Here is an 18,586-nt window from a genome sequence, read left to right on the forward strand (position 1 = left end):
TCAGGTGAGGAGGTGGTGCGCTGAGCTAGTGGAGTCTGGGGGCAGGGGATGGATGAAATTGGCAAGGACCCTAAAGCAGCGGATCCAGGCCTTCAGAGACTTGCAAGCCTGCCTGTGATCAGCAACCCTGCGTGGCTTTGTTGGGGGTTCTGGGGCTTTGCTGGCCCTTGTGGCTCCTGGTTGAGTCAGTGCTCTTAGTTCCACTGACCATGTTGTCTTGCTGCTTCTGTAAGAAATGCCAGGAGTTGGAACATGTGCGGGTGGCCTGGGGGTCAGCCCCAGGCTCATGATCGCTGGAGGAGTGATCAGCCTGCACCATGGACAGTGACCCACTCAGACCAGTCACAAGCCATGAGGTCCTTGGGCTGCAGACCCCAGGATGAGGCTGCTCCTGCCTCTCCATTCCCTGTGTACCCCCAGGGTTAGCAGCCAAGCAGATGTGGGTTTGAATCCGAATTCAACTGGATGACTTTTAGCACGTTGTGTGGTCTCTTGAGCTTCATTTTCCTTATCTCTAAAGTAGCGACAGTGGTTACACCCGTGTCCTGGGTTTTGGGGAGGGCTGTGGCGATGGCACCCCTCTCCAGTACTGTTGCCTGGAAAACCCCATGGACGGAGGAGCCTGGAAGGCTGCAGTCCATGGGGTCGCTGAGGGTCGGACACGACTGAGCGACTTCACTTTCACTTTTCATTTTCCTGCATTGGAGAAGGAAATGGCAACCCACTCCAGTGTTCTTGCCTGGAGAATCCCAGGGACAGGGGAGCCTGTTGGGCTGCCGTCTATGGGGTCGCATGGAGTCAGACACGACTGAAGCGACTTAGCAGCAGCAGCAGCAGCAGCAGTGTGGCATTTGGTACGGAGGCACTGAGCCCTGTGCCAGGCGCCATGGAAGTCACGAGGCATTTTCACTTGCTGCACCCAGCCGTCTGTGAGTGTTTTGGGGGTGGCTTACCTGCAGACTGGGCTCCTCAGGCTTCCTCACCAGGGGGCCTTCTGGTGGGTTCTGCTGGCTGGAGGCCTGAGGAGGGAAGGCAGGGGTGGCCTTGGTTCCTCTCAGTTCTCTCCTTCCCCTTGTGGGTGGTCTCACAGGTGGGCAGCACCACATTGGTCCTTCCTCCATGCTCCCAGCTCCTGGGGATGAAACCCCTGCTCTCTGCCTCCAGGTGGTGACCTGGTCTCCTGCCTTTGTGGCCCAGCCTGGGGGAGCGTGTGGGCTCTTTGCTTTTCCTCATCTCTGGGTCCCCTCACCTTCCCCTTCCTACTGTCCCAGTGCCTGTATACGCCATTCACTATGTTAAATCTCCTCTGTGTAGAGGACTTGGTATAGTTTCTGTGTCCCTGACATGACTCCCATCACTTCAGTGGATCTCGTGTTCATCATAACAAGAGCACGGCCTTGGAATCAGACCAGGCAAGGTTCACACACCGTGGCTCCACCCCTTCCTTGCTGTGTGATCTCTCTGTGTGCATCTGTGAAATGGGGATGATTATAGATCCAACTTCATGGGGTTATTGGGAGGATTTAATGAGACAGTTCTTTTATAATAGAAGTAAAATCTTCACATAGTGTGGAATAGACAGTGACATGGCGTGAGGATACGTTTCTATAAGTGTTAGTTGCTTTCTCGGATTGATCCAGGGAGTGCTGGTGGGCCACTGGAAAGGGCATGTGGGGTGGTGGACTTGGGCCTGGGTATCCTTGGGAAGCAGGGCCTGGAGGGCTGTGTGGTTGGGGACTGACTGAGCAGTCTCACTCTTCTCCCAGATTAACTCTGAGCTTTAGCTAAGCCCCAAGGGCCAGGCCCTCCCTAGGCCCTTAAGTGCTAAGGCCTTTTCTCTAAGTCTCCAGGGCTCAGATAATCGAGGACAGGTCAGTGCCTCAGTGTGAGGCATCACTGGCCACGTGGCTTTTAAAATCTACTTAGTCATTCATTTTGTCTAATTAGCCAATGACCTCACACCAGCCTATAATGTGATTTTCCGCTCAGAATGACACTCCTGGGGTTTGGAGAGCTGGAATATTTCATCTGCTGCCGGATGGGCAAACTTCCTAGCATTTCTCACTCAGGCCCTCCAGTGGGGAGGGTGGCACTGGCCCTCTCCTAGGGGTTATCTGAGAGTCACAGGGCCAATGAGGGAATCGATAAGGCATCCTCAGGCCCCCAGGGAGTGCTGGGTCAGCATCCCCACTGAGAATGGATTTCCCTGGACTTTTTATCTCTAGGATGTAGTGGTGGGGGTGGTCATGATGACCAGGCACAGACTCTGCCAAACTTGAGGGGGATCTGAATCAGCAGCGTTGGGGTGACTTGCATCCTGAGCAGTCTGTCTAGCCTGTGTAGTCTTGCCCATCTGCCTGCACTCTGTTGGACTCTTGTCTTTTCCTGGGGAGCTGGAGCTGTGACCCTGTGTTCAGCAGAGCCCCAGGGTGCAAGGTCCTCCTTTTAACTCCTGCCCTCCACACTGGGGGTTCACTGGCCTCAGGAGCATCCTCTTCTTCAGACAGGTCAGCCCCCAGGTGTACTTTGCTGCCCCTGGCCTTTGCCATGCCACAGACCTTGCTGGTGATGCCCTATCCTTTCTGTGAGTGCAGATCCTATTTGCTCTTTAAGGCCCTAGGGAACTTTTCCTGCTCTTCAGAGGCCCACTTATCTCTCTCCTTCCCGCTTCCTCTGTATTGTGCAACAACCACTTCATTAGGTTTTGCCTGACATGATTCTCCAGGCATTTGCAAATGTCAGGCTGGAGACTCTGTGGGTTTCTGTAAAGCTCAGCTTTACACGACCAGCCATAGAGGTGTACAAATTTCTCTTTGGGGCCTTGGGTGCAATTCTGGGTCCTCTTACCAGGAAGACAGAGCTTTCAGGGAATTTCTGTGCAGGGCAATTAGTTAGGACTTCCCCCCTCTGTGGTTGAGGGCTTCCCTGATAATTCAGTTGGTAAAGAATCTGCCTGCAGTGCAGGAGACCCTGGTTCGATTCCTGGGTCAGGAAGATCCCCTGGAGAAGGGAAAGGCTACCAACTCTAGTATTCTGGCCTAAAGAATTCCATGGACTGTATAGTCCATGGGGTCGCAAAGAGTCGGATACGACTGAGCGACTTTCACTTTCACCTGTGGTTGGGGATGAGCACCAACCAAAGGTTTCTTAATCCGACTTTGTGCCTGGGAAGATTAAAAAATTAATTCTTAGAACTCACCCCCTAACATTCTGTTTTAGTAAATCTGGAGGCAGGGCCTGGGATTGTGTGGTTTAAACCCAGATTCTCAGGTGATTTTGATGTCCAGCAGAGCTTGGGCACCCTGGCACAGAACAACACATGAAGAACAATCACCTTTACGACCATGCCACATCCTGTATTTTGGAGGACAGTCTAATCTCAAGTATTCTGTCCCATTGCTCCCACAAACTACTGGAATGGTCCAGAATGCCCAGGTTTTGTTATCCCAAATGAGTGTCTCAGGCCACCTCTCAGACATCAGTAAGGTTGCAAACCTTCTCCGGACCTGCAGTCCTGAGTTGGGAAGCGGGAAATGGCTGCCTTCCCATGGAAGAAGCTGAATCATGAGGCACTTGATTTTCACTTGTCTTGGAATCTAAAATTTAGCCGAGAGTAATTCAAGTCTCCTCTGCACGATTCAGTCAGAGCTAGGACGACCTCAGCAAGAGAAGCCCACACTTGTGCTGTGTCAGTGGCCCCATGGGGAACCCACTGGTTTAGAACTTCTCTGTTTCTGGGGTAGATATTCTTCTTGTCCCTTTCAGCCCTGGTCTTACTTTAGCCCCCTGGAGCAGTGGTTTTCAACCCTGGCTGTCTGTTAGAACCACACGCTGATACCCAGGCACCTCGTGCTGAGATTCTGACTTAGTCGATCAGGGTGGAGCCCTCACTTGGGTTCTGAGGCACCCCGGACCTGAGAAACACCTGGAACAAGCCATGTCATCATATGTATGCACGCAGTACAGTGGGAGCTAAATCAGAGCAGAATTTAAGAAAATGTCTGCACTTTGGCACTATTTAGAACATTCCTTACTGAGAGAGTCAATTCCTAGGCAGGTTGATAGGGAGTCTAGGGGTCCCCAAGGAGAGAGGGGTCTGGAATTCTCAAGGAGGAAGAAAGGACAAACTTTTTTCTTTCTCCACATTCCTTAGGATTATATAACAATAATGTATCCTGCCTAAGGACAGTCTTTGGATTCAACCTTCTGTTATCTTAAAATGTAAATTATGGGAGTAGACCTGGTCTTTACAAGGATGTATCTTGCCTGAGGACAGTGTTATCTTAAAATGTAAATTATGGGAGTACGTCTGATGAGGTCTTTACAACCTCCAGACATTCTTTGGATTATATAACCTCATTGTTAACACTAGCAAGCAGGTACTCTTTCTGCCCACTTCTGATGCCTATGTCAGAAGCTTTCTCTATCTCCTTTATACTTTAATAAAACTTTATTACACAAAAGCTCTGAGCGATCAAGCCTTGTCTCTGGCCCCGGATTGAATTCTTCTCCTCCGGGGGCCAAGAATCCCGGTGTATTCGCGCGATTCAACAACAACCTTTCATTACTGAGCTCTAGTTTTTCTTATCCTCAAGTTTCTTTATTCGGTTTTTCAGAAAACCTGAAATGGTCTTTCTCACTGTAGCACCTGAAGCTTCAAAATGACACCCAAAGTGGACGTGTCCCCAGAGCCCGACTTGCGGACTGCAGTGGCCTTCTGCCCTTGACAGAGCTGCTTGGGTTACTGCCTCCCCTTCACTCTCCTTATCACAGTCTGAGCCCTCTCCAGCCCTTATGCTTTTATGATGGGAAGCTGAACTTCCTGCTCCTGTGAGTTAGCTGAATGGTCTCTCCCCAGAGCATCCCAAAGGAGAGAGAGCAAGAGGAAGTCTGGACTGTGGCCATGTTTCTCTTCGCCATCCCCTTGCTTCTGCTTATCTCCCAGGTTGGCTGGTGTCAGTGTCCTCCACGATGTGCAGGGTCCATGGGCATGGAATCAAGATCATCCATGAGTCACCCCAACTCCTTCTCAATTTGGCTTCCAAAAGAGGAACATGTTCTCAACGCTGACTATTGAAAGACTGTGTTTTAAACCAATTGTGGCTTCCTTGCAGTCTCCAAGGGAAGGGGGCACATGTAGTCTGTTCCTCCATTCTCTCCTTCCCTCACCCCAAGCCTTGTGCTAAGACTCGGCCAGCCCCAGGACAAACACTTGAAAGGTTGTTGTTGAATCACGTGAATACACCGGGATTCTTGGCCCCCGGAGGAGAAGAATTCAATCCGGGGCCAGAGACAAGGCTTGATCGCTCAGAGCTTTTGTGTAATAAAGTTTTATTAAAGTATAAAGGAGATAGAGAAAGCTTCTGACATAGGCATCAGAAGGGGGCAGAAAGAGTACCCCCCTGCTAGTCTTCAGCTGGATGTTATATAGTCACTAGCAGTCTGTTAATGAAAGAAAGGAATGTCTTAAAATTCAGAATGGCACCAAACGGTTTATCCTGGGCCATAAAATGATTAACTTGAATCTTAAAGAAGGGCAGACCACCATACAAATAGTTTCATTTACATAGATTAGGGGAACAATATCTGAGTATAACATACTGGTTTGTCAAGTAGGTTCTGGGCCAAGAGGCGGAACCGACTTGGAGACAGAGTTTGGGGTAAAGGCGTAGTACATTAGCATAGCTTAAGAAAAACATATCCATAAGAAAAAGGCATTGGTTATCTCTAGGCTCAAGAATAGCTAACTTCAGGTGAAACCAGGTGTCATTATGGCAACACAGTATTTTAAGAGAAACCTCTCTTTAAATTTGTATAGAGAAGGAAAAAAATATTGCTAGTTTGTTTCCTCCTGCCGCTTAAGAGAGATAAAAATGTCTGACACTTGCAGGCTATTTCCTCCATTTGGAGACCCCTCTCTCCTTGGGGACCCCTAGATTTCCTATCAACCTGCCTAGGAAATGACTCTCTCACACTCACTGCCTTAACTTCTGTTGAACTTCTTGCTCTTCCTGGACAGGGTTACTCGGGGAGGCTAGCATGAGGAAGAGTAGTGTTAGCTGCACGTTCTTACTTCGGCAGGCTGTCACCGTCCTTCTTGGTGACACCCCCTGGTTTCACATGCTCTCTTGTGTGGTGTTTAACCCAATAGCTCATTGGAAGAGATTTTGACCAGCTAGGGATGGAACTACCCACTCCAGTGTTCTTGCCTGGAGAATCCCAGGGACGGGGGAGCCTGGTGGGCTGCCATCTATGGGGTCACACAGAGTCGGACACAACTGAAGCGACTTAGCAGCAGCAGCAGGGATGGAACTTGTTAGCATGAAGGTGTACAATTCCCCCCCCCCCCCCCGCCCCCGCCCCACTCTCAGATTTCCAAATAAGCCTCTTCTCTCTTTGGAATGGAATTGCTCTTACCCTTTGCAACTGGCTTATAGGATTCATTAGTTCTACTATCAGAAACAGATTCCTATTAAAGTCAGTTACTAAACTGTGATAATCTCTCGGTAGACCTGGAGCCAGGAAATACAGGAGCCTGCCCACAGCAATGCCACGGGGGAAACCTTGCTGCTGCTTCTTGGCAGGGGAGGGTAGGTTCCCATCACTTACACATGCAGTGGATTTAAGGGACTGCAAAGGGTTCTGTTGTAGAAATTTAGGGGAAAGGAAGAAAAATCAATGCAGACTCTGTGTTTTTCTCTCAATGCAGTAAAACTTGTGTCATGTAAAAAGATGAAACATCTGAGACTAAGATATAAACATCTGAGACTAAAATACGCCCCATTTTGACATAATGCCTTCCTCAAGTCCTAGCACAGTTGAAACTCGATTATTCTAGACCCACACTGTTCAACAGGATGGCCACCAGCCACATGTGGCTCTTGGGCACTTGAAATGTGGCTGGTCCAAATCAAGATGTTCTACGGGTATAAAATACACAATCGAGTCTGGAGACCTGGTACAAAGAAAATATGTAAAATAGCCAGTTAATTTTTTAATATTGATTGAAATACTAATAGTTGAGATATATTGGGTTAAATAATACACTGATATTTAATTAATATTAAAATTAATTTCACTTGCTTCTTTTTTTCCTTTTTAAAATATGGCCATTAGATAAGTCATAGTTACCTATTTGACCCTTATTTGTGGCTTACATTCTATTTCTGTTGGCTGGTGTGGAGGGTGAGCTCTCCTGTGTTGGACAGGGGACTGATGACTTCTGAAGATGAAGATGGCCTTATGGTTGAAATGCTCTCTGGTCTTCTTGGCCTGTCCCTTGCTCCAGTCTGTTCTCCGTGGAAAGCCAATCACTAGATGGTTAACAAGATGGTCCATGCGGAGGCATCCCCCCAGGAACTTTGTTTTGGAAGCCCCAGCCCAGTTTGTCCTTTTCCTTTGTTCAGATCAGGTGCAGGACCCTGTCTAGTGACCATGTCAGAGTTCAGGAAATATCCAGCAAACACCCCACTCCAGTACTCTTGCCTGGAAAATCCCATGGACAGAAGAGCCTGGTAGGCTGCAGTCCATGGGGTCGCGATGAGTCGGACACAACTGAGCGACTTCACTTTCCCTTTTCACTTTCATGCATTGGAGAAGGAACTGGCAACCCACTCCAGTATTCTTGCCTGGAGAATCCCAGGGGCAGCGGAACCTGGTGGGCTGCCATCTATGGGGTCGCACAGAGTCGGACACGACTGAAATAACTTAGAAGCAGAGTGCTGGGCACTGGGCACTAGGAAGCAGCAGTGGGCATGGCTGACAAGGTCCTGCCCTCCCTCTGTTGGAGGAAACAAACAATAAACGAGTACATAAGTTTAAATGGACAGTATGCCTTTAGGGATGAGCGTTATGCATGAACGTAAAGTAAAGCAGAGATGCTGAGTCAAAAACGATGGAGGAAGATATGGGGAGCTACCTTAAATTGGGTGGTCTGGGAATGCATCTCTGAGGAGGTGATGTTTAAGTATAGATTTGAATGACAAGAAAGACTTTGTCATGTGGACATGTGAAGGCTGAACACGCTCTCTTGAGAGGGATAATCTCTGGCAAAGACCCTGATGTTTGGACGAGACAGGTGTGTTTGAGAACCAGCAGAAGGCTGATCAGAAGGGGTGTGATGGGAACTGGGGTTGGAGAAACGTCAGGGGATGGATCACATGGGACCTTGTGGCCATGGTAAGGAGTTCAGGGATTAGTGTAAGAGAGTATGGAAGCCAGGGAGGGATGAGGTGACTCTGGCTCCTCTATGGAGGGTGGACAGCAGGCAAACATGAAATCGGGAAGAACGTGGAGACGGTGCTTCCAGGCAGATGTGATAGTGAGTGAGCCAGAGTGGCGCAGTGTGGTGGAAGGAACTGGTTATTTTGGGGGTGAAGCTGCCTTGAGTGACTGATTGGCTGTGAGGGATGAAGGAAAGAGAGGAATCGTGGAGGATGCCTAGATTTTTATCCTGAGCAACTGGGTAGATGGATATTGGGGTTCTTTACTGAGAGGGAGAAGCCTGGGAAAGGAATGAATTTTGCAGTAAGTGGAAATCAAGAGGGCATCAGAAGTGTAATTTCAGATGTGTTGAGCTAAAGATTCCTTTAGACATTCTATGTGGGGACACTGAGGAGGAGCTTGGGTCTATGACCCTGGATGGAGCTCAGGGGAAAGGTCTAGGCCTGTGATATAAACACATAAGCCACAGGTACCTGCATGGCATTTAAAGCCACAGCTCTGATGTGATCTCCAGGGGGCTGGGGTAGAAGGGGATGAAAGGGTTCTGAGAGTCCTCTAGCACTTAGAGGCAGAGTAGAGGAAGAGGGGGCCGGTAAAGGGCATGGCAAACTTGATTGAAGGCACAAGAAGCCACACCTGAAATGTCGAGAACTCCTGAGCCTACCTCTGGTTGGCTCCAGGTATGCGCTCCTAGGTTCTGGCCATTTGGTGATTGTGTTTGAAGAATCCCTGGTGGCTCAAATGGTAAAGAATCTGCCTGCAATGCCAGAGACCCGGGTTCGATCCCTGGGTTGGGAAGATCCCCTGGAGAAGGGCATGGCAACCCACTCCAGTATTGCCTGTAGAATCCCAAGGACAGAGGAGCCTGACAGACTATAGTCCATGGGGTCACAGAGAATCGGACATGACTGAGCGACTAACACAGGCCCAGGGAGGCCTGAGGTTGGGTGGGGAAGAGGCAGGGCTCCAGGGCTGCCTCAAGCAGTCCTCCGCTCTCTCTGCATCCCAGGGTGCATCCAGGATGTTATGAGAACAGCTTTTGTTCAGGATAGGATTTCAGTCAGGTTTCCACTGATGTGAGTGATGTAGAAGATTTCACAGAAGAGGCATCCCCTGATTAAGCCTTGAAGGGTAGTGAGAATTAAGATGACAGAGGACCCTCTAGGTTTGAAACAAAAACCTGAGGCAGGAGTAACATGGGGTGTGTGGGAAAGGGGGTGAAAATAAAGGGGCCTTTAGGAAGTCTGTTGAATTTCAATAAATGAGATAACTTATTAAGTGGCAATGTCAGAACTCAATAACCTTTTCTTTCCCCCAAATAGAGGTTTTACATAGTTGGGTAGGAGAAATCTGGGCTTCCCTGGTGGCTCAGTCAGTAAAGAATCTGCCTGCAATTCAGGAGACCCGAGTTCGATCCCTGGGTTGGAAAGATCCCTTGGAGAAGAAAATGGCAACCCACTGCAGTATTCTTGCCTGGGAAATCCCATGGATAGTGTAGCCTGGCGGGCTACAGTCCATGAGGTCGCAAGAGTAGAACCTGACTTAGCAATGAAACTACCTATTACTAGGAGAAATATGTCCTGATGGGCTGGTGCCTGCTTGGAAATAGTATAACACTTTTGAGGAGTGGAATGGTGCAGAAAGGGTGGTGTCTGAAGCTGATGAATCTGGCATGGGGCAACGGGAAAGGTGTCTGAGTTTCTGAAATACAAGTATTGCAGGCGTTCTGCCCAGGAGAGAGCAGTAAGGCTGGAGATGGGGCACTGAGTAGGTTGTGCAGAGGAACCAGGACGTCTGACAGCTCTGAGACTCTGGACCAGCCCATGGGCGTTGCCTGTGAGAGGGGCAACCCCATGAGTAGTGTCCCCAGGCAGTGGGGTAGTCCTAGGACTCATCAGCAGCAGTCAGAAACCTGCACAGGCAGATGTGTGCAGAGGAAGGCCTTTGGGTGACTCCCGAGCTCTCCTTGCTTTAGACAAGGGTGTAGTCTGAGGAGGGAAAGTGACCACCAAACACACAGCACACCCACGGCCTTGAAACACCTATCCCAGCTGCGCATCAAAACTGCTCATGCAATTACTCATTACATGTCTATATCTCCAGCCAGGCCACACTCTCATGCGATGTGGTATGCCCAGATCGCACCACTGGGCCTGGCAAACAGCAGGTGCCCAATTAGTGTCTATGGAGCCAGTGGAAGCCAGTGTTGGCATCTAGGGCTGGGCTGGGAGGGCTGGGAGGAACCTGGCATGGAGGAGTGAGTCGTCCTGTCTGTGTTTCCAGCAGCCCTGCTGGAAGAGCAGGCTTCTCCCACTTGGCCCTTTACACTTGGCAGTCACAGGACGCCCACTGTGAGTGGAGTCCTCACGCTGGTAGAGCTCCCTCCTCCTGTCTCCATCCTGAGCTGTTGACTGGTCTCTCTTCTCTGGCCATTTAGTTTGGAGTTTATTTTTACACAGTTTTCTTTTTAAAAAAATCTAGGTGCTACCGTGACTCAGGGGTGGACACCGTCTCTTTGTGTTTTGAAAGTCCAGATCTTGTTATTAAGCCTAATTCTGCTGAAAGCAGACCCAGGAGAAACTGATGAACCCACCAAACTAAGCTCTTGGAGTTAGGAAGATAATTGCCCTCTCTTCGTCTCATCCATCGCCAGTACTCATGTTACCCTCCAAGATCATCAGATCCACTGCTAAGAAATGGTCCTTCTTGCCCCTGGTCTTTGAACTGAAGTTCACACCACTAGTTCCAAACAACTGCTCTCGAAGTGAGTGGATTGAGCTACAAGTTACTATTCATCCTGCAGATCCAACAATTCTGGGACTTTCACTGAGTTCATTTTTGTTTTTTATCGGTTCTGTCGGGTTTTGTGTGCATGGGCGACAGAGGAGAGGAGACATGCTCTCCTCTCATGGTGCCTGGGTTGTCACGAGGCCCCGGGGTCTCCACGTTATCTCTCAGTGCAGAAGCACAGACAGGCTCTTGAGTGAGATCCCAACTGGCTTATTCCTTGCTGTCTTCTTTCAGTGACTTTGGGGGAGGCATGAGAGAAAAAAAAATCCAGACAGCTCCATTTCACCATCAGGCTTTCAATGTCATTCCAAAGGATACCAGCCAAGATAGCATACTTAACTTTTCTCTTTCGTTTTTTGCATTTTTTTTTATACTGCAAAGTTCACACCAAAGTCCCTGAACATCTGGTCTTACAGCTGGAGGTGTTATCCTTGGTTCCCAGACCCATGCTGGACCTCAAGCCTGGATGGGTTTGAGGGCAAGATGACGGGCGGCATGTCTGGTAGCAGTTAATTGGCTTGGACCGTCAGGACTGGAGACTGAACTTTGCCAGATGTGCCCCAGATTGAATGACGTGACTTTGTTCTGTCCTGGAGATGCTCCTGGTATCTGTGCACCCTCCCCAAGCTTGATCCTGAGGGTTCTGTGTGTACTCAGCACTGTGGTTCTTTCGGAAAGCAGTGGGTCATGTTTTATGGAGATATGCTAAGTCTTAAAGATGGAAGGACCTTGCATTCCAGTTTGGAGCAGCAACACTTAGAGAAGTTTAAGTGCTGGTGGGGTTGGGGGTTGGGGGAGTTAAACATTTGGCTATATTAAAAAAAGAAAACCTCAGTTGAGTATTTCACATTGTTTGCCTTAAAAACAAAGTTCAGTGTAACCAGCAAGGATTTATTTGAGGCTGTGTGGTGGGTAAACCTCTTCTTTCAAGGAGTTCAAAGTGTCTGGTGGGTGGAGACACAGCGGAGAGGAAACGTGCGGTGAGAAGGCAGCACCTGAAGTTCAGGAAGTCTGGGGTGGGACTGGGGGTGGGCAGGGTTCTGGGTGGAGTTGGAGAAGTTTCTCCCAGAAGGTACCATCCAGAGCCCATGAGAAGATGCCATCTTTCCATCTCGGGACAAGGTGGGCTCATGTGCTGTGTGCGGATGCTGTCTAAATGTGTCTAGGGCCTCCCTTAGTTTCATCCGGATTTTGCAGTGAGGGGACCTGACCCTCTGTCCATGGAAACTCTGTCCACAGAGGCAGCCCTGTGGCTTTCCTTCTCACTGCACCTGTTTACTGAAGGCCTCTGCTTTCCACTGGGTTGCTTGAACTACCCATTCATCAGTCTGTGGCTCTTTTCTGGTTACAGAGTGTCCTCATGACTTTCAGAGGCAACAGTCAGCTGGTGGCAAGCGAAGGAACAGAGTTCCAAGAGAGGAGCAGGGTGACCTGCATCTGTAAATTCTGAGCATCCCTCTGTTCATTCAAGTGTCTGTTTGTAGAACATCCTCTGATTATTGCATTTGTCTTCCATTTAAAGTGTGAAGAGCCCTCTTGACCTTATGCAAGCCAGTCAAAAATGAATGATTTTAGAAAAACTTTCTGAAGTAGATTTCTATTTACAGAAATGAGATTTGAACACAGTCTCAATCTGTAAAGTGGGGGAAGGTGAACAGCGCTCATGAGGTTATACTTGCATTTGGAATGCAGCAGCTTTCCCCCAAAAGGTGCTGAGCATCTCAAATTTTATCTACAATAAAGTAAATAAGTAAACATTAGCCTTGTCCTGCTGTTGGGAGACTGAGGAACAGAGAGGGGAGATGTATGGTTCCTTCTCAGCATCTTCGCTGACCCAGCAGACCACTGGATGTAAAGAGGCTGTTTAACAACAAAAGGGAATGGTGTTATTGTTGCAAGGCTGATGGGATGCTCATGAATATTCATGATGCTTATGCATAGTCACAAAGCAAGAGTGTGATTGACAGGCCACACCTGAAAGGTTCCCAAAGTCAAAGTGTTAGTAGCTCAGTTGTGCCAACTCTTTGGTACCGCATGAACTGTAGCCTGCCAGGCTCCTCTGTCCATGGGATTCTCCAGGCAAGAATACTGGAGTGGGTGGGTAGCCATTCCCTTCTGCAGGAGATCTTCCTGACCCAGGGATTGAATCCAGGTCTCCTGCATTGTAGGCAGATTCTTTACTGTGGCTCAAAGTGCCCTCAAAAGCTTCTCAGCTGTGAGCCTTGGTGTCTGCCCGCCTCTGGAAGGACTCTGCAGGGATGGGGCTCCTTCAGGTAACATCTGCCTGGAGGGTCACCTGGGTACTTGTCTTCCCATTCATACACAGTGGATGCCCTCACCCAGGTTGTTCCAAGTCCTGCTTTGGGAAAAGAAATATTTACTTCATGACTCCCCAGTGATGGGGAAGCATAATTGTAACATAAGTTAATCCTCTTGCTTTGGCCCACCCAGCAGCACCCAGGAGACAGTTTCTCTCTGGGTCAGAAGAGGGGAGGAAGTGAGAAGGCTGGTGCTCTCCAGGTGGGTGCTTGCGATTTCCTCACCAGGTACTTCATCCATACTGGGAGCCAAGGCAAGGCACATGCCTTCCTGGGACCCATGCTGTGGCCTCAAGACAGTGCTGTCCGCTTTCTCTCTGAGGCCTGAGAATGACAGCAGAGCCTGGGAGTTACTCAGTGGTCCAGACCCTGCCCCTGCCCCCTGGTTGGACGAGACTGGTGGGTGTGGATGTTGCTGAAGCCTCTGCAAATGGGGAAACAACTGTTCTCCTCCCAAGTCTGGGTTTCATCTGCAGCTCTCCCTCCCCTCCTCACCCATGCTGGAAACCTTGGCACTTTCTGAATGGGGTGTGAGTCTCCTGCCTGTCCAGAAGCAGGCTGGGTAGGTGGTTTCCACACATGCCACAGAATGTGTGGGTTTCTGCTACTTGATGTTACTGGGGACTTCCCTAACACTGAATGTTGGAGGCTTTGTGTGACCCAGCTGTGTGGCTGTGTGCTGCTCATCACAGAGCTGGCCAGGATTTTCTTGAACCAGACCCTTGGCATAGATCCTACAAGTAGTGCTTCATCTTGGAAGAAAAACCTTCCAGGGTCCAAGTCCCAGTTTTAGCCTATTGTTGTTCAGTCGCTGAGTTGTGTCCAACTCTTTATGAGCCCCATGAACTGCAGCACGCCAGGATTCCCTGTCCTTCACTATCTCCTGGACTTTGCTTAGACTCACGTACATTGAGTTGATGATGCCATCCAACCATTTCATTCTCTGTCGTTCCCTTCTCCTCCTGCCTTTAATCTTTCCTAGCATCAGGGTCTTTTCCAATGAGTCGGCTCTTGGCATCAAGTGGCCAAAGTATTGGAGCTTCAGCTTCAGCGTCAGTCCTTTCAATGAATATTCAGGGCTGATTTCCTTTAGGCTTGACTGGTTTGATCTCCTTATTGTCCAGGGGACTCTCAAGAGTCTTCTCTAGCACCACAGTTCAAAAACATCAGTTCTTTGGTGCTTAGCCTTCCTTATGGTCCAACCCTCACATGCATACATGACTACTGGAAAAACCATAGCTTTTACTATACAGACCTTTGTTGGCAAATTGATGTCTCTGCTTTTGAGACAAACCTGAGTTTGTGGCAGAGATGACAGTTCCTTGTCGTGACATCTTCCTGTATGACAGCTTCTTGGAAGCTGGGATCCTGGCTGACTCATCCTTGCCCCGACGGTACTTAGTATCAGACCTTGTATACAGTTGGAGCTCAGTAAACATGCTGAACTAACTCCTGGGAAGTTCTCTCAGTGGTCCTGGGGCATTCAGGTGCCCAAACCTCTGGGCAGTGAACCAGGCCTGCTGCCACCAAGGGCTGCTGCCCCTGTCTTGCATGGCCACCCTTGGCAGACCCCTTGTCAGTTCTGGGACCCCCCTGCTTGAGCTCTGCCTCGATTTAATTGGGTTCCTTAGGGACAGGGGTGCTTCCTATTCCCTCCAGCTAAGCCTCAATCCTGGGACAAGGCCTTGGAACATGGAACTTAGGAAAGGTTTACTATTGCTATGGGTCATTTGAGAATCAGTCTGGGTTGTATTAATAGGACAAAAAGTTGCCAAGAGAGGACCATAAGAGTGAATTAGCCTCGGAGCTTTCTGAAGGGTAGAAGAAAAAGAATCAGGACAAAATACCCTGTGACAGGGAAACCTGCTTTTGTTTACGGACATACATCTCTGCTTCAGGCTATTTTGTAAATGAGTATTTTATTGATAAAATGAATATGATGAAATGAATGCGTGGAGGTGATAAAAGGATGAATGGAAATTTACCTATGAACGTCTCTGTAATTTAGCACCTATCCGCGGGATGAATAGTGGAAGCAAATTATCCACGATGGGCCAACTCTCTGCTTTTCTAGGACCGTGCATGCTATTCTTCCTGCTCAACAGAGGACGTTGTCTGCTCCACCAAATTAGCCAAACACAGATAATGTTGTCAGAGAATGGCTCCATTAGATTTCACAGACGCCTGACACCAAGACAAAAGCCTTTACCCTCGCAGCATTTCAACATCAATTTTTTCTTACATGACTCAAAAAATAAATTTGTTTTGTGGGGCAGAGATGATGAGTTTGACAGGTTTTTAGAACAGAAGATAAAAGAAAAGTTAGCAATATTGGCTGGGGGGATTCCAGCCAGTATCATTAGGCTATATAACATACACAGGCATGTAGGCAACTTGGTGACCTGGCAGGGCCTTTCCTACTGGCCGATGGATGTGGGGGGGCCTGGCTCCTGTCCCCATGGGGATGTTAACTTGGTTTGCACATTCTGCCTCTTGGAGATGACAATGTTGAGATTCAGAGTAGAGACCTTAAGCTAAGAAATCTGGTGGGGAACTGAGGGTTGAAGAGGGGCCGTACCCACAGCCTCCACATGACTGAATTTTTTTTTTTTCTTCTTTTTGCAACTGTGCTGTGCAAGGAATCTTAGTTCTCCTTCCAGGATCAAATCCATGCCTCCTGCAGTGGAAGTATGGAGTCTTAACCCCTGGTCCACCAGGGAAATCTCGGAATGTTTCTTATAGGACTCAAAACAGTACTCAGTAACAGTGCCTAGGAAGTCTCAGTTCTGCTGCGAGAACTGAGTGGAGAGTAGGACACGGGCATCCCAGAAATGGGCCAGCTGTTCAGACAAAGAGAGGTTGGGAAAGCACTGCACCCACGGTACTGGGTGGGCTAATTTCAGCACACACTTCAGGAAGACCTGAGAAATCTAATGAACTCTCTACACTTTATTTTCTTTTCATTGAAGAAAGTCTTATAATAATAGGGAATCCTAAAAAATAATTCTTCCATCTTACTACCCTGATACACCAGAGAACATTTTGCCTGTGTCTTCCCATATCCATGTGTGGAAGTTTGGTCTTTCTGTTTGCTCTTCCTGTTCCCTCTGGCAGGAGCATGGCACACACCTTGTTTCTGGGACATACACCGAGTTGGGAGACCTCCAGGGGAGAATGGAGGCAAAGACTCTTTCTGCAAATAGCATGCAGAGTTGGGCCCAGGGTGGACTCCTTGGCAGAGTAGGGGGCTGGGTGTCTGCTGGACATTTAATGGGAAAACCAGGGTCTCCTTCATTCTCTCCCTGGGGGCCTGGTTCTCACTGTTAGATGGGTAAGGGACTGGGACATGGGGAGAGATTGGGGTGCAGCATGATGGAGTATGAAGTCTGAAGACCAAAAGTGGGATTCTAGGAGGGGTGAGCAGGGAGGGAATTAAGAAGCCAAGGAGGCACTGAGTTGGGGCTCAGAAAGAGGTGGGATTAAGAGATGGGCTCTCAGAGCATCATGAAGTGGGTCCCAACAGGAGCAGTTCTGAGAGTCAAGAAAGAGTTAGGAAGCCCCTGTCCAAGAGGGCTGCCCACAGATAACAGTGGGGGACTGGGGTGGCCCCAGTGATTCCCCTGGGCCCCTTTCTAGATATCACATGGATGAGCAGTTAATCAGGGGTCAGACTATTTTATTCCTGTAATGGACTGTTGTATCTTCCCCTCTTAGTGTCTAGGGGAAGGAGATGTGTTTATGTATGTGTGTGTGTATGTTTTCAACCACGCTATACCCACTAGTTTAAGGTCACTTATATTCATCTGGTGTGATTCATGTTTTTGATGGCCATATAACCCTTGGCTGAACTGGTGACTATGATGTAGGAGGTACTACACAAGATCCATGGTCTAGTGTCTGGCAGGTGCTGAGGACAATGTGGCCAGGCAAGGCTTGAGAGACAAGGGCTTTTCTCAACAGAGACAGGATAGCTCAGCTCTTCACGCGACTTCATCTGGGTGGCTGTGGAGCAGCCTTCTGGTCTTGCTGCCCTCCCCTAGGATGAAGGCAAGGTCTTTTAGGGGAAAGGGAAGCAGGAACCACATTAGGCAGGTCGAGCAAAAAGTAGCTGACTATAGGGATTTAGGGACTCGCACGATAGTTGGAGGTGGAGTGAAAGTGAAAGTTGCACAGTTGTGGCCGACTCTTTGCAGCCCCATGGACTATACAGTCTGTGGAATTCTCCAGGCCAGAATACTGGAGTGGATAGCCTTTCCCTTCTCCAGGGCATCTTGGAGTAGGGGAAAACAAAGGCCAGAAAAGTCTCATTCAGAAAATCTGAAGGTATAAGAATCTCACAGAAAGCTGTAGATAATGCTCTCAACTGTCTATATCATGGAAGTAGGAGACTCTCAAAGGAGACCTGGAAGCTAGCGATAAAACCTAAGATCACCAGAAGCTTCTCCCAGCTTCTACCAGAAAAGGATGGCTTTTACCTCCCCTTAGCTTTCCAGGCTTCACATGAGTGGCTCTCACTGGCAGAATCTAACTGCAGCCCTGTGGACAAGGGACTCTGGGACTCTCATGTGACTTAGGAGAGAGTATGAGAGTCACAGTGATACTGTGTAGGCAATAGGCAACTTGGTACAAGAGTCTGTTTAGCCCCAAAGCCTAGCAGAGTAGCTGGCACAGAGTAGGAGCTAAACACACATTTACTGAAAGAATGAAGTGTGGGTGAGAGCACCAGTCAGAGGGATATTTCTATTCTGCGTAAGGTGAGGGGTGGGCTTACAGAAGCTTTACCTCCAATCGAGAAGGAGAGAGGGACTGGAACTCCAGAAAGTGCTCCTGGGTCTGGGAAGTGGAAACCATGACACTCATGTTGTTTCCAAAATCCAAGGTGGAGAAACAAGAGGGTTGAGGCATGGAGCCTGAACTCAACTGGGGTTTCTCTTCTCCTGCCTACTGGCCAGGCATGGCCAGGTCTTCCTCTCAGACTATAATCTTAGATGCTTGGCTTGGAGTTGGAAGAGGAAAGTTTGTTGATGCATCCTGGGGTCAATCTTGGGAGCTCCCAGTGATCAGAACTATATTCATCTAAATTCTTGATTGTAAATAATGGGCAAACCTATGTGAGCCAAAAAGGATGTTTGTTGACTCATGTCACTGAGTAGTTCAGGGGTATCTCCTTTCAGGCAAGGTGAGATTCAGCAGCAGAAATGATTCTCTCTCCCCTACCCTCTCCCTCTCTTGGCTCTACTCTCTTTGATGTTCAT

The sequence above is a fragment of the Bubalus bubalis genome, chromosome 9 (genome assembly GCF_019923935.1).
Source record: "Bubalus bubalis isolate 160015118507 breed Murrah chromosome 9, NDDB_SH_1, whole genome shotgun sequence".
In the NCBI taxonomy this organism is placed as follows: Eukaryota; Metazoa; Chordata; class Mammalia; order Artiodactyla; family Bovidae; genus Bubalus; species Bubalus bubalis.